Genomic DNA, 12,412 nt, shown 5'->3' with positions numbered 1-12,412 from the left:
AGGATTAGCCCAGATAGCGCTCAGCTAAGGTTCAGACTAGGATGACGTGCTTACGTGTGTTTGACAGAGAGAGAGTATTAATGTCATTAAAAGCCTTGCATGTGTGCAGTGTGTGGCTATGTGCCTGTGTGACAACTTGTTTGTGAGTTACTGCTTCAAACAAACAAAACATCAAATGGAGAACTGTGGCCCACGTCCTTTCAATCTGGTTTTATTGTGTGACAGAGAGCATTTAGAGAGAGAGACAGAACAATTCTGTAAGACCCTGCAGGCCAACTTATCCAGACAGAATGATGATCAGAAAGGAAACCGGTCCATTTCTCAGGATGTACTCTACCACTGATGAGAAACAGCTCCTACAAACGGGTGACAACTAAGAGGAAAAGAGAAAATATGAGTGAAGAAACCGTAAATACAAGACACAAGAATGAATCATCACCAACCCAACTGACACAGAAGAGATTTTAGTGTGAAGTGCTGCTCTGGATGTGTGCTGGATACTGCTGCATCATGTTGCACCTCTTCTCCACCAAATAGTTCCAGGAAATTCAGGAACTAAAAGTCCCTTCTTGAGCATTACTGCATTTAAACTGCATCTGAAGAACCATGCAGTTTAGACTAATGACTGCCTTTGAAAGACTTTGAGACAGTCATCATGTTGCTGCTGTGATCACACGGCACACGATGGACGCGATGCAATCGCAAGAAAAGCGAGTAACTCGCTGCTTGATCATATCTGGATCACATTTGGAGCATCATGCCAGTTGCACGTTCGGTTAGGTAGCAGCTGGCGGCTAGCTGCCTGCAGCTCTACTCTGCTGTGGTGATAAAATGGGAAGTGATGCTAGGAGCAGCGATCTGAGTGCTTAAAATAACAGAAATTAGTTCTTAGATGAAGTGTGTGGCTCTTAAAAGAGCCGTTGTGTTGCAGTGAGATCAGGCCGTCAGGGATTTAACCTCCGTGGCTGTAGAGGGTGCTGACCTGCCTCAGCAGCTCTCCTGTAGATACGGATACGGATACGCTCATGGGATACGCTCCACTCTGCAATGACAAGTTTAATATTTTCAACTTGCACGTTGGTGGCGTTGGACACGAATATTGGTCAATTTTTGTGTCTAAAGCGTCGCAGGTAACGTGAGTAAAGTGAGGAACGCGTGATCACAGCATAACTCTGATGTTTGAGTTTGATTTAATACATGAATGAAAAGGAGACGTGCAGAACTCCTGATTTGTTTGATGTTTATTTTTTCTGCGTTAGAATAATAATCAATCTCTGAACCCAATGGCTGATGATGAATTAGCCTCTGGGGGAAACAGCTAATATTTGGGGCTTTCCGGTGTAGCCGGTAGATATTCAGGCCAAGACTTCGTCTCCTGTGCAACTGTCACTATTTATCCCGTTTAGCAACTTCAGATGTGATAACGGAGTTAGAGTTGAGTCGTCTTTATAAACATAAATCTGCATATGAAGGCAGATTAATAAGATAAAAAGCTAATGAAAAGCAAAATCATTGTCAGACAACAACCAATGAATTCAGAGATTGCATTTCGGCCATATGTTGCATTCAACCAGAGTCTACTCGAACATGATTGGTCAATACTACTCAGACTACAAACAGAAACCAGACTGCTTCTGCTACCCAGATCTGCTTACCATTAACAAATAATGTTTGAGTTGTCTTGTTCACTCGCTTTGTCCTCTCATCACTGCTCCCTCTCTCTTATTCACTCACCAGCACTCCCGACCACCACTTCCTCTCTCTCTCTCTGTAAGGTCCCTTGTCTATTTTGATACAAGTTGAACCCAGTACTTCCTTACTTTGTGAATGAGGATGTAGTCCAAATGGACCTGCAGTCCAAATGGGCCCAAGCCTCTCCTGTCAACAACTAAGTCTATTATGATTCAAATTTTAACAAAACATTACTTCTTAATGGGTAGCAAGCCCTCAACCCAGTGCCTCTTCCTACATGTTGCTTCAGACGTGAAAAGACGTGGCCTGGACTCTCCTTGGTGAATGCAACCCTTCTGTGTGAGTGTGACTCCTCTGAATAGCATTCTCTGGTGCAGCTTCTGTCTGGAAGGTAGTTGTTCAATTTCAAAGGTGTGTTTACAGGGATGGTTTGTGGTGCTTCAGGTGTCACTGATAACGACTCATCTAATCGAGTGGGAAATCACTGATGAAATAGGTCTGTTGGAAATTGGAAATGTAAATTTTTGAATTCATCCTCCAAAGAGTGATAGAAGGTAAAATTCTATAAACGGTCAACACTGTTTCACAAAGTCTCCAAAAACAGCTGCCCAAACTCTTCCCAGTCATGGGCTATTCTGCCCTACAGGGCCGCAGTGCGGTAACTACGAAAGCATGTAAGCCAAAAAAATGGCTTTAAAAAAAAAATGGCCCCAACAAATGAATATTTGGCACTAGGGTTTCAAAGGGGTGGGAAGTTTCCGGAAAATAAAAAAATGAAGTTAAGTTGGGGAAATTTGGAAATATTCTAAATTGGAAGCTTTTCATGGGAATTATTGGAATTAACTGGAAATTGGGGGTCATTTAAACAAACTGTATCATATCCAAACACCAATATAAACATTTTGTTTTGTCGTAGGCAGACATTCATGCAAAATAATCCAATTAAAAAACATCACATTTCAACACATCCATTTGTAAGTAGTTTTGATTACTCTATTGAACATCAAAAACATGAATGTTAAGTAAATTATTACTCTTCCACAACCCCACCCATTCAAAAATGAAAGTAAAATTACCCTCCACCCACGGTCCATTAAAATACTTCAATAATAATTTAATAATTCCATTCAGTTTTATTTGTAGTGCCAAATTAAACAAAAGTTATCTCAGGACACTTTACAGAGTAGTTTAAGACCACACTCTATGATTTATTTATGATTTACAGAGACCCAACAATTCATCCATGAACAGCTACAAGTTACACTATCTTTAATAATAATAATAATAATAATAATAAGACTTATATAGTTATTATATACAGTATTAATCCAGCAATCTTGTGCACACAGTGGCGACGAAAACCTTCCCTTTAACAAGCGGGAACGTGGAACAGAGCCAGCTCTGTGGAGGACGGACATCTGTCTGCACCGGTTGGGGAGGAAGAAAAGGAGAGAGAAAGAGAGAAAAGAGAGACAGATGGACAGAGAGAGACAAAGACAGACAGATGGACAGAGAGAGACAAAGACAGACAGATGGACAGAGAGAGACAAAAACAGACACAAAGACAGACAGATGGACAGAGAGAGACAAAGACAGACAAAAAGACAGACAGATGGACAGAGAGAGACAAAGACAGACAGATGGACAGAGAGAGACAAAGACAGACACAAAGACAGACAGATGGACAGAGAGAGACAAAGACAGACACAAAGACAGACAGATGGACAGAGAGAGACAAAGACAGACACAAAGACAGACACAAAGACAGACAGATGGACAGAGAGAGACAGCTAAGGTGATAGAATATGACAAAGACAGACACAAAGAAAGACAGATGGACAGAGAGAGACAAAGACAGACACAAAGACAGACAGAGAGACAGTCCCAGAGATGCAAGCTACCATAACAGAAACAGTAACTATAATAATATCTATATGATATATATGAATAGGATTTACATGTTATAGCAGTTATTATCCCAGAGTGATATAAATAATAGAAACAAGCACAGCTTAGGTGATAGAATATGATATTGATAATAGTTATGGTGGTAAATATGTTCAATGATATGAAAAGTACTAATTACAGCTGTGATACAATAAGAAATACGACTGATCATGTTTTTATGGCTATGAATATTATAATTTATAAAACTAACGATAATGTACACTATATGAATAATGATTATAATAGCAGCAGGAAGCATCACGCAGGACCACGATTGGCATGCAAGTTCAATGGGTTCGGGTTTTTACTCCACTTACTGTTCTACTTACTATTTTTCAGACCAAGTCAACATTAGTGTCCTTCATACAGGAAGTCGACATAAAGCACCACTTCATATTACCAAGTGCACCTGATGTAGCCACAGTAATTACACTATTTCTTACTCAACGTGTGACTGTTGCAAGCAGCGAAAGATCCTCTCTAGCTGAAACTAGTTCAAACATATGTGAAAAGCACGGGACAGACTGTTGGGGCTGGCCATCCTGAGCACTAAAAATAAACACACTCCTTGATAGAGGCTATGACACCTTATAGTTCCTAATGTTTAAAAGCTTTAACAGTTAGAAATGTATTTCATGAACTCCACTATCTGTGTCCAGTGTTCTAAAATGGACATTAAATGTTGTTGTGCATTGAAATGATAACCAACCTTTACAATGAAACAAGGTAAAGATTTTGTTCAAGCTGAGCGTCATCAAGCATTCTGGTCTGCAGCAGACGCATTTCAAATATTTTACTATATATTACATTTTCATAAGTTTACAGTTGCTTTGCAGCATTGTTTACACTTTACAGGCACAATGCAGCTCATGTTTCATTATGTGGCTGTCATTTACTCGTTTTAATTACTGCACAGAGCACACTGCACCTGTGCTTCCTCACTAATGCATATAAGTAGAAGGAAGATTCCTGCACAAATGTTGTAGGGGGTGTGACATAAACAAACAACATGTCAAAATAGCTCCCTATAGTTCCCTAGCATAGAAGAGATCAAATCAAATGATCTTTATTTTTTTATTTTAAGTAGTGCACTATATATATAGTGTGTGCCATTTTATTGTGGTGTTTAAATTCTCTGTGGTTAATTTAATTCACTATATAGTCCACAATGCACAGCTAATCTGCGTGTACATACCATGTAAACTACATTGTACTCCTGTATACCACAATGCAATGCGGCCGTGTTTAACAGAGGAGAAGAAGAAGCAGAAGAGGTGCTAACGGTAGCCTGAGAGCAGTTACCAACAACCGTTACTCACGAGCTGACTACTGTTACTCGCTCCTGAAATCAATGAGCTGTGGGTTATTACAGCTCACAATCAGGACACACAACCATTGTTAACAAAACCACACTTTAACACCATCAAAATTTCAACAATGTATTTAACATTTAAATTGACATCAACATCAGTACAACCTTTTACCGTGCTACTGAGCAAAGGATTGTATCATAAACGACTATAAAATGGTTTCACAGCTCTGTTTGTTAACATGATGCTGGACGCAGCCGCTTCCATCACACATATATCCAGCACATCTACTGACACAACGATTTGTTAGGAAATTACAGTGTAGTGTCCGAAATCTCGTTTGGTCATTCCCTATATAGGGCACTATTTAATTAACCTGACTCTCGGTAGATGACTTTCGTCCCGCCTTGACTCTGCCTCCTCTCAACCATCTGGGATCGCACCATAGGAAAGTGATTTCAGGTGGTCGAGCCAATCAGGACCGCCCGGGCAGGGTCTTATATCTTATTCAGACTGCAATGGCGGCTCGCATCAAGGAAACAGGTGTCAACATGGATGCTGCTCTTTCATCCGTGTTGTCCAATCTAGAGAATCTTTCTTCTTTAAAAGAAGACCAGAGAACGGCTCTGAAGGCTTTTGTTGGTGGAAACCATGTTTTCACCCTTCTGCTGACCGGGTTTGGATTTTCCCTGCGTCGCTCTCATTAGCGTCACGGGTTGGTTTCCATGTGAGTGTCTGTTTCTCTGTCTTTGTGTCTTTCTTTGTCTCTCTTTCTCTTTCCTTTTCTTCCTCTCCAACCGGTGCAGACAGATGTCCGTCCTCCACAGAGCTGGGTCTGTCTGACGTTCCTGCCTGTTATAGGGAAGGTTGTCGTTGCCACCGTACTCTACGAGGGAATTGTTGTGTCTATGTAAATCATAAATAAGTCATAGAGTGTGGTCTTTACCTACTCTGTAAAGTGTCCTGAGATAACTTTTGTTATGATTTGGCACTATAAATAAAATTGAATTGAATTGAATTGATTGAAGTAGCACGTCAATAAAGATGATGGACAAGTGTTTTATCCAATCATATGTAAGGATTTTTGATAAGGCCCAGCTTCCTGAAATCACTTCCCAGTCGAGTGATCCCAGATGGACGAGTGAAGCAAGGAGGAACCAAATTCATCTGGAGAGAGTCAGGTTACTATTTAATAAACACTATAAAGGGAGTAGTGAGTGAGTGAGTGAATGAGGGAATGATTTCGAACACAGCTAATACAGTTTGTCTGTGTATAACAAGTGAACTGTCATTAAATTTCACCTTAAGTGTGGGACATTAAAGCAGTTCCAGATGCTTGTGGCGGCCTTCATTTTTCCATTCATTTGGCACTTACAGTATGTGTTCATCCACAATACATGGCTGTCTACGGGAAACAGCACAAGGTAGAAATGCTAATTCCTACAACCATGAGTCACGACAGCTTCAGCCCCTGTGAGTCATTTAAACGGCGCTGAAAGACTGCAAACTGTGATGAATAAAGTGGTGTCTGTAAAGATAGAGATCAGAAGTAATCCTCTCAGCGCTGCTTTGCCACTCTAAGTGAAACTAAACAGTGTAATCTAATTAGTGTGTTTACTGTTATTACCTCTTTCTCTCTGAATTCCTCCCACAATATTAAGTGCTCCATATTGGCCAACGTGGCTGTGTATGAATAAGTCATGAATAAAGTGTAGGATAGGAATGCATGGAACAAGTGAAATTTTGTTTTATAATGAGCACATATGGCTAATGAGTCTGCACAAGTGTATTCATTTTAGATCCATTTACTCCTCTTGGCAAGCACTCTGAGACTCCTTATGAACTCACTCTGTTTAAAAAAAAGCTCTTAATTGGGATGTTTTACAGCAGACTCATCTGCTGTGTGCTTAGAAAAAACGGCATTTCCTAAGTGCTGTAAATCAGCCGGTGTGAACACGTTATTAAAAACAGCTTGAATCCAACCATATTGTCAGTGTTTTGTATGCTATTAAAATTGTTGGAAAACAAACGGAGTAGCAGCAAAGTGATTTGTAGGAGAGGAATAAACAGCAAGAGTGTTTGTCATGTATACATGTTAGGACATACAGTAGTTTCTCACTGTATGAAGAGACTGGAGATGTGACAACAACAACAGAGGATGAAGTTCCCTCTTCATACACCCTGACAAGGAGATCCCCACTGAGACTTGAGAAAACATTACAAGAGAGCGCCACTGCAATTATATTTGTACTGTATGTGAGTGTGTTTGTACAGGCGTAGAGGTTTAAAGGAAAACGTGCGAGAAGAAAAAAAAGGAGAGAAATAAAGCTTCATACTTGGGCCAACACATGCAGGAAGCGAAATCTGTGTATACAGTATACACAGAGAGAAAACTGTATAAGGTAGCAGACACACAACAAGTAGTGCAAATTTAGGATTCATGTGCACTAAAACATCTAAAGTCTCCCTTTAAGCAAATATATAATACTCTGGCTCAGTTGGGAAAAGATGCAGCTACAAAAAATTTTAGCTTCTGAACAAATAACTTTAAACTCTACATGGACTACTACAGTCACAGTCATCTTTTACCTGTAGGAAATCTTGAGGAATGAAAAGCGAGCCAGTGGAAGAACACTCTCCAACCTCTATCCAATTTACTTCTCTGATAACCGCTGCACACAACATTCACCTGCAGTTTATGGGATACAGTATAATGATAAAGCTGGACAACTAACTAAATATGTAATGAAACAAATGTGTCCATCGCAGAGGCAGCTGCTGGTCTTTCAAGGAGGGGAAGCTCATTTTTCCGGCCTACATCATAAATGTGTTTGTTTATTTATATGTAAATTCTTCCCTTCGTTCCTTTTCAAGAAAATGATCTGTGACCTTGTCGTACCAACAAGGCGTCTTTTCCAGGGACATGACCAGTTTCCTCTCAATGGCAGCAGAGCTAGGCTGCTTAAACGGCATTGGCCCAGCTGGAGCTGCTGCGCCAGGCTACTGTGAAGTGTGTCTGCCTGTGAGTGTGAGTAACGGGGGGAGAAGCTCCACAGCTGCAGCTGCTCGTTGGGGAAAGAAACCGCAGAGTGACAGAACAGTGTTGCCAAACACAACGCTAGTCGTTTTTAACAAAGACAAAGTCTCTGGGGATCGGTAAAGTCTCAGAACAACGGAAGGAAAAACTTGGAAAATGCTCCGCTGGATGTTTATTCTTCAAGATCGCTGAGTCGCTCATTTAGCTGTTAATCAAAAAAGGATTCTGCCTCAGAGAGCTCATCTAATCATCATGCAGAAGCGAGAGACGCTGAGCGTCCGATGGGCGAGACAAAGCCCAGCATTTATCCAATGAGCGTCTAGTTTGGCTGCAGTGGAACAACTCGCTCTACACTTCCCCATTAAATGGTAAATGGACTTGTACTTATATAGCGCCTTTCTAGTCATCTGACTACTCAAGGCGCTTCACAGTGTCTGTCACATTCACCCATTCACACAGACATTCACACTGATGGCAGTGGACATCTACATACCATCTAATCTGGTCTAACCATTCACACCACATTTACACACCCATGCGCAGCACGGGGAGCAATTCAGGGTTCAGTGTCTTGCCCAAGGACACTTCGACATGTGGACCGGGGGGAGATGGGGATCGAACCACCAATCTCTCGAACAGAGGACGACCCACTCTGCCACCAAGCCACAGCCGCCCTAAAGTAAAGTAAATTAAAGTCAGTAGAAGCTGAGCGTCCCACTGTGTAAAGAGCTGTGGAGCTGTGGGGATGAAGGAGAAGGAAGTTGCTCCGGTTACCTGTGATAAGGAGCTGATTCTGAACAAAAGATGAAGGCTTTCTAGCGCCTACTTAGTTGATGAAATGTACACACAGCAGTACATTTCAACACTTTTCTAAGAGCAATCGCCACTGTGGGTATATATTTAAAAAAAATCTTCTCCTCACCCTCCGCGGGTGCGCAGGTGGTTGACCCTCTCTCTAAGCTTGGGTCCTCTACCAGAGGCCAGGGAGCTTGAGGGTTCTGGCAGTATCTTTGCTGTTCCGAGCACTGCACTTTTCTGGACCAAGATCTCCGAGGTTGTTCTTGAATCTGCTGTAACCACTCCTCCAGCTTGGAGGTCACTGCCCCTAGTGCTCCGATCACCACGGGCACTACTGTCACCTTTACCTTCCAGGCTCTCTCCAGCTCCTCTCTGAGCCCTTGGTATTTTTCAAGTTTCTCGTGTTCCTTTTTGCGGATGTTGCCATCGCTTGGTATCGCCACATCCACCACCACGGCTTTCCTCTGTCCTTGTCTGCTCCCTGGACATGTTTTTACACAGTTTCGCCCCTCTGTGTGCTGTACTGCACCGTGTATAGATGGACTACAATAATCTTTCCAGCTGTTTCCCTGTTCCCAGTATCTTTGCTAAGCTAAGCTAGGCTAACCAGCTGCTGGCTGTAGTTTCATATTTAGTACAAACATGAGAGTGGTATTAATCTCCTCATCTAATTCTCGGCAAGAAAGCAAAAAGGGGTGTAGGGATGTAGGGTTACAATCGCTGGTTTATCAGCCTGCAAGACCCTGGATCAGCTATGTTCAGGAACAAACCATCGCTCCTCACTCTTTTTTGTTAGCAAAGAGCAATGTACAATAGGCTACAGCTGTTTATCGAATGTGTCAGATACACTTATTTCGCATTTCATATATTCTGCTGCTCGGCTCATTTTCAGGAAACATTAGTATGTTTTGATTTATAATTTTAGTTTTGTGGATCATGAAAGATACATGTGCTGTCACAGGTGTTGAAACTATTTTCTCTCTGTATTACCTTAAAAGCCTAGAGACCACAGATCATATGAAAGATTGTAACATGATTGACTGCAGTGTTGCTCTGCAAGATGGAAAATGCTGTTACATCACATCCGCCTGGTCAGGAATGGGTACTTGGTGTACCCCTATAGTGTTTAGTGAGAGGAGAACTCACGAGAGAAATTGAACTGGGTATTTCAGATATTGAAAGCAGTAGATGCAAGAAGAGTGATGGATTTATGGAGAGGAGATGGAAGGAGGCATTATGGAAGAGAAAGGAGAGGAAGTACAGGAAGAGGACGGAGTTGTGGAGGGAAGTAGTGAGATTGGTAAAGGCTAAAGAGGGAGGAGAAGTGAGCAAGAGAGTGATCTGGAGGACGATGGACAGAGAGAAAGAGAGGGGGGTATAAATATTACATGGCAGGTTTTACTACTTGGTAAAAGCAGAGGGCTTCCCTCCCCCATACATGCACCCCCCTGACACACTCTTCAGGTCTATATACACACACACACACACACACACACACACACACACACACACACACACACACACACACACACAGACACACACACACACACACACACACACACACACACGCACACACACAATCAACAGTGCTGCTTTACTCAGCCCAGTGCAGTATTGTGTAACGCTATCCCTGTTTAACCCTGGAGGGGAAAGCAAGGGGAAGAAGGCACAGTTGTCACTGAGATGCAGAAGTGTGTGATGACACACACACAGTGGGATGCTCCTCTATCTGCTCAGTGTTTGTTGTGATGAGATGGTTCAATATGCAACTGTCAAATTGCTGCTGAAACGTCCAATGATGCTGACATCTTCACTTAGTATTTTATCTAAGGTTCAATCCAGGTACTTGCAGTTACTTTTGACTGGTAGTGCAATGATTTTATGTTGTTTAAGTGTTAGTATCTCAAGCCTTTATTGTACTCATAATTCTTCATATTTGAAAAGTTATTTTTGTTTTCATTTAGTGAAATAACATCAAAGTATAACTCAGTGGTTAGAACTTATCCTCATAGCAAGAAGGCCTTGGGATTGAACCCACCCCATACATAGAAAAAGGGAAAATTTGACCAGTTGGGCACCACTAGTTTAAAGTGTTGCCTCCTTCCAAGCAATTTACAGCCCTGAGTGAGTCTCACAATGATGACACAAGCCAGGGGGAGAAGCATCCCCACAAGGACCATGAGTGATGTTAGATCCCCAAAGTGATTTCAGTCAAAAGCAACTGGACTTGGTTATTTGTCTAGGAAGACGTTTCACCTCTCATCCAAGAGGCTTCATCAGTTCATGTACGCATCTGACCAGGCTGGGACTGGTCCAACTAACTGGTGTGAGATCCAGGTATTTAACCTCTCACAAGGCCGATGATGTCACTGGAACCCTTTGTGTGGGCTTTCCCCTTGAGATGCTGTCCACTTACATCTCAAGGAGAAACAGAAATACCTGGATCTCCACACCAGTTAGTTGGACCAGTCTCAGCCTGGTCAGATGCGTACATGAACTGATGAAGCCTCTTGGATGAGAGGTGAAACATCTTCCTGACAAATAACCAAGTCCAGTTGCTTTTGACTGAAATTGCTTTAGGGATTATGATGACCTGGACAAATGAGAACATTCACAGGCTTAGTTAACGAGCTATTTTGCTGATTTATGTGTCATGGCAGTGTGTACAGATGAACAATGTGTGACTCTGTGACACTGTGTTTCCTGTGTTGTTCTTATGTTTATATCCCTAAAATGCCTGACCTTGACTAAAGTGACAAAATTTCTCTCTGTGTTTGTCACAAGAGAGGTGTTTTCACATTCCACTGTAGAAGGAGATGCCTGAGCACGTTCCTGAATTCTGGGATTCAAACGCATGGTCGTCAGAGATTCAAAAGCCAATCACTGTCTAATATTCAAATACAGGCAAAGTAACCTGAATCCTCCAGCACAGAGCGAACTGTCTGAGAGCAAAAACAGACTCTCATTGTCACTGTGTCAAACAGCAGCTACAAACTATCAAGTAACATAAACAAAAAAAAAGAAGCTAACTACATTTACAATTTTGATAAGTCGGAGTCACAGATTTTGGTGCACAACAGACTCCTCATCTGAGTCTGGGTTTGACTGACACTGGTTTCAGACGGGATGCCGAAACTACTGATGTAGAATGCGAGCCAGCCATGGAGCTCCGTGCTTTGGTATGTCCTGTCTGAACAATGTCGAAAGGTGGGTGCTTCCCTAGCCTGGCTATTGCCAGACCAAGTTTAATCTATAATTGCACGTTGGTCCGTGAAGGCTGCTGTCATTTTCTTCTGCACAAGAGGCAGGCATAGTTCAAATGGTTGCATGCAATGGGACAGGAAACAGGAAAATTGGCTCTTTTCCAGAAGTGGGTGGGGATACCCAATCTAGTGCTTCCCGTTACTTTGGCATCTCAACATGTTTCTCAGTGGGTGAAATGCCAGATCCACAATTTCTCAATGAAGAAAAGGGTAGATGTGCTTCCTGCCCCTTTTCATTTTTTTTAACTTTTTTTTATTTTAAAATTTAATTTAAGTATGAGTGATGAAGTAAAGCATATGGGATGATAGGGAGAGGAGGTAGTGGAGGAATAGAAAAGAGGAAATGAAAATAGGATAACAGCCTG

The 12,412-nt window shown here is 41.9% G+C and overlaps 1 protein-coding gene across 1 annotated transcript in view; it reads left to right on the top strand.

The window, feature by feature from the left end:
- Positions 1 to 12,412, top strand: part of caskin1 (CASK interacting protein 1) — a gene marked incomplete at its 5' end in the record, with an annotated part of 126,199 nt that overhangs the window by 65,896 nt on the left and 47,891 nt on the right. The gene's annotated exons all lie outside the window — the stretch shown is intronic.

Source organism: Echiichthys vipera, assembly GCF_963691815.1.
Source record: "Echiichthys vipera genome assembly, chromosome: 17".
Classification (NCBI taxonomy): domain Eukaryota; kingdom Metazoa; phylum Chordata; class Actinopteri; order Perciformes; family Trachinidae; genus Echiichthys; species Echiichthys vipera.
The sequence above is the reverse complement of the archived record's forward strand: the minus strand, read 5'-3'. Positions and strand labels throughout refer to the sequence as shown.